Source organism: Cynara cardunculus, assembly GCF_001531365.2.
Source record: "Cynara cardunculus var. scolymus isolate 2C chromosome LG 16, CcrdV1, whole genome shotgun sequence".
NCBI classification, from domain to species: domain Eukaryota; kingdom Viridiplantae; phylum Streptophyta; class Magnoliopsida; order Asterales; family Asteraceae; genus Cynara; species Cynara cardunculus.
The window spans coordinates 9567031-9572102 of NC_037543.1; positions in this window are offsets into that span (position 1 = coordinate 9567031).

A 5072-nucleotide genomic window follows, 5' to 3' on the forward strand; every position below is an offset into this window, starting at 1 on the left:
CAATGCAGGAGCATCCCACATCGGTGAGGCTAGGGGGATTCGTCTTCCTTTTAAGGAAGGGGGGATCTTACTCCTACCAGTGACGCGTTTTAAAGCCGTGAGGGGTTGTTGCTGGGAGGGGCAGCCCAAAGCAGACAATATCATGTGGGTGGTTCCCTAGTATCGGTCCAACAACTTTGATCCATTTTTTTATGAGTTTTTGAAATTTCTGTGTTTATTTGTTGGTTTTGATCTAAGTTTGAATGTTGTTTTGAATGGATCTTGTGTAAATCGATTGAAGTTTTCCATTTTAGAACTTGTCCTTATCACATCTTAAATCGCTTGGCTCTACTCATCTTGGTGACCGATTTAAGTGGCAAGATTGTTAGAATATCTTTACATCGCTGATAGTGTGAGCGATTTAGTGTGTATATCGGTCATATCTTGAGCAAGTAAGTGTGTTCATCGAATACATCTTGTTTGGATAAGGATGCAGACTTGAACGGATAAGTGTTTGAACGGATAAGTGTATAAACCGGATACAGTGTGTGCGGATTATAGTCTTCATCGCAGAAGCCTTGAGCGATTAATTGGTAAATCGCAGAAGCCATGACCAATTTAATTGGTAAATTGCAGAAGCCTTGAGCGATTCATTGGTAAATCGCTGAAGCTGTGAGCAATTTAGGCACAATCTATGAGTGATTAAGGAACAAGTTGTAAGCGATTTAGGAACAAGCTATGAACGATTTAAGATCTACATCGTGTAAGGCTTGATCGGATTAAGGTTACATCGCATAAAGCTTAGCCGATTTAGTGACTTTATCGCCTAAAGCCTAAGCGATTTAGTAAATATATCACCTAAAGCTTGAACGGTTGAGCATTGTTTAAGGGTTGAGCAAAGGAGTAAACCACACAAAGCCTATCTGCAGGACTTCTAAATCGTTTGGCTCTTTCTACATGGTGTTTGGATTTATGTAAATTGCACAACTTTGTCCAGATTTAGCTTTAGCCACACATCAGCTTGTCCAAAGATCACTTTTTCATTACATGATTTGTTTAAGCCTAGCCTAATTTTTGCTAAGAGCCTTGCCTGTGTTCTTTTGTCTATTGACATTTTGAGTATTTTTTTTTACCAGAGTTTTTGAGCTATCAAATTTTCAACTTTTATCTGTCTTGATTTTAAATCAGAAGCAGTCTTGTTTGTATTCATCTTATTTGAAAATTTTAGTTTGACCATCTTGAGGAGACTGAGTGTGTGTTTAAGTCTTGTTCAAAGTTCATAGGATCATAGTATATTCTAGTTGAACATTCTTTTTGACCAGATTGGATTTCCAAGAATTTTGAGAAGTGTGAATATTTTTTTTGAATTGAGTGTGATTGTGTAATATTTTTGGATTGTATTTCTTTGATCAATTTCTTGAACTGCATAGATTCTTTATTTGATCAATCTTGTATTTTTTTTAATGGCAGCTTTTCTTGAGAAGGAGAATAAAGAGTTGAGAGTTCAGATTTCTAAGCTGGAGAAGAGTATAATGGACTATAAAGACAAATACATAAACATGTTTTCTGAAAATCATGCTAATGTGGAATTTATTGCAAATTTACAAAAAAAGCATATAGAAACATTACAAAGAGTTAAGAATGATTCCAAGTATCGGATTAATAAACTTGAAAAATATTTGGATGATGTAAGAACAGAATGTGATAATGAATTGAAAACATGGAGTAAATCTAATAAAGATCTGTTTAACAAACTCCAAATAGTCCAGAGTGAATCTAGAGCTGAGAGAAATTCTCCAGGTAGAAAACATACTGAGACTGATGACTTAACTGATAAATTTCATAAGTCTGAGAGTGATCTGATTGAGTTAAGAAAGTTACTGGACTTATAAAAAGAAAAGGTTTTGGAAGCTGAAAAGAGTTTCAATGTTGAATACATTATATCTCGATAAGTTTTCTAGTCTATAATATCTGGCTTATAAGACGTTAAATACATCAAAGAACCAATCATATCTCGATAAGTTTTCTGATCTACTGCTTTACCAGAAGGATCACCATGTAGTTTTGAACCAGGAGCCATAGGTGTTTCTATAGATGAACATTTTTCCAAATTAAATTTCTTCAGGATTTCAGAAATATATTTTGTTTGGCAGATAAAAATTTCTGAAGATAATTGTTTACTTGAAGACCTAAAAAGAAGTTCATTTCACCCATCATGCTCATTTTAAATCTAGAAACCATCAAGACGGAAAAGTTTTTTGCATTATTTAGGATCCGTAGATCCAAATATTATATCATCAACATAAATTTGTATTAAGATAATGCCAGACTTTCTCTTTTTAATAAACAGGGTTGTGTCGATATTACCTTTCGAGAAGCCTGATTTTACAAGGAATTCTGATAAAATGTCATACCAGGCTCTCGGGCCTTGTTTTAGACCATACAAGGCTCTATGTAGACACGATCAGGCTATGACTCATCAACAAATCCTTCCAATTGAGCAACATAAACTTCTTCTTTGAGAAGACCATACAGGAATGTCGTTTTGACGTCCATTAAACTGTGAAGTTTTTATGAGCAGCATATGCCAAGAACATCCTGATAGCTTCAATTCGTGCTACCGGAGCAAATGTTTCATCATAGTCAACACCTTCTTGTTGGTTATATCCTTTCGCAACTAGCCGAGCCTTGTTTCTGACAATAAATCCATCTTCATCTTTCTTGTTCTTGAAAACCCACTTAGTACCGATAATCGTTTTGTTTCTGGGACGAGGAACCAATCTCCAGACCTTTAAAGTTTCGAACTGATTTAGCTCATCTTGCATAGTGATTATCCAATTCGGGTCCGCTAAGGCTTCAGAAACCTTAGACGATTCAATGTTACTCAAGAAAGTGGAACATAAACACTCATTGGCTGTAGCAGACCTAGTTTGAATAGATGCATTTGGATCACCAATAATTTGAGTTATCGGAAGATCTTTGGCCCACTTGGTGCTATGACGTATGGGAATGTACAAAGACTGATCAGAATTTTGATCAGTGTAAGAATTGGGGGAATTGTTCGGAACTGGTTCGATTGAAGGTTCAAAATTTGGAATTGAACTAGGCTGAATATCTGACTAAGGTAAATTATTTTCATCTTGAATGACCGTAACCTCTGGCCGGTTGATATTCGAGCCCTCTTCACACTGAACTGGACAATTGGGTTCTTCCATTATAATCTCTTCATTGACATCTTTAGAAATTTCTTTGGACACAGTAACTGGAACATCAAAAGATGGACCAGATAACTATTGTTCAGATTGAATATGTTGATCATCCCTGGACAAAGTATTAGACTCATTAGGTTTGTTGTCAAAATAGTCATCATAAATTTTTTCAAATAATGAATCCAAATCAGAAATATTAAGATCAGAAGAGGAAGACTTAGTGAGATTTGCGTTCCGTGAAGTGTTAATTATCAGCCCGGGTCCTGAACTGTTTTCTTCAGAAGTCACATCAACAACTCCATCAAAAGAAACATTTACGCTCTCATTCACACACTTCGTTCCTTGTTATAGACCCTATAAACAATAGAGTTTTCAGAGTAACCAATAAAGAAAACTTCATCGGCCTTGGCAGAAAACTTACCTCTGTCCTCTTTGTCATTCAGAACAGAACACCTGCAACCAAAAACTCGAAAGAATTTGATATCAGGTATTCTTTTATTTATGAGTTCATATGGTGTTTTACCAAACCTCTGATTTCCATCACATCCTCTTCATTCTCTAACTTCATTCTCTTTCTTCTTCTTCAAATCTCTGATTTCCATCACATCCTCTTCATTCTGCTTTAGAGTTTCATAAACCTAGTGAATATCAATATCAGATAAGGATTTGTTATATCTGATATTATTGGCAAATGGTTTCCACTCTGGCTGCAAATTGCTCAGAAACTTGACATTTATTTCTAGTTTTGTCTTTATGATTTCGTTCTTTGTCAGCTCATTTAGAAGTCTGGTCAAACGATCATAGACATCTTCAAGACTTTCTCCCTCTCTAGCCTTGAATTCTTCATAACTAGTGATACAGTTTGTGACCTTCAGTTAAGTTCCCACTTTCGAACCCATCATCATCTTCTCTATTTGCTTTCATATGCTTTTACAAGAAAATTTGTAGCTATCAATACTTGTGTAAATGTAATTAGTTAATGCTTGCATCATGTAAGATTTACATAGTACATCAGCATGTGCTCTTGCTAGTTCATTTGCATTGTATCTTGATTTCTCTTTGACCACCATTTCAGTTGGTCACTTCCATTCAGGTATAGTTGGAGTTTCCCTCCAGAACACAGTTGGACCTTCCATCAGTGATTCCATTATCACGTCACCATCCTTTTCTCTTTCTATGAAATTCAGAAATCAGTCTCTCTAATGATTATAGTCACCTCTAAAAAAAACAGGTGGCTTTGTGTCGGTTCCAATAGCCATTGCTTCTTTATAACTCATTTTATCTGATTTAGAATATAGATCTCTGCAGTTCAAGATTTTGATTAAAAAATTAATATCCAAAAATATTTCAAAAATTCTCACACAAAAAATTCTTAAGCATTTGTATACGGATACAACACAACACTTGATCACTTGACAAACTCACTTATCCGGATTAAGACTCCGGACAAGTCTCTGGATTGAGTATCCGGACAACAAATACGGACAATCACAAACACAAGAATATACAGACAAATGTCTCCGGACAGGATCTCCGAACACTTGCAATTATCAAACTTCAACTCAACAAAAATGATTACGGATAAAAAGTAATTCGGATAACAACAACTAAGCAAACACTTGTCAAAAAGAATCCAAATACGGTCAACAAGCAATCCCATTAATAAGAAATACGGATAACAAACAATAAGCAAAACTAGGCACAATCAAATCACAATCAAATCTGGATGAAGAGTTCACCGGATTACAAGTAATACGGACAAAGTAATAACCGGATAACAACTAATACAATCAAAGTCTTGAACGAATTCACAAACAACCAAACACAAAAACTTGACCGGATTCACAATACGCACAAACTCTGGATAAAGTTATGTCCGAATAT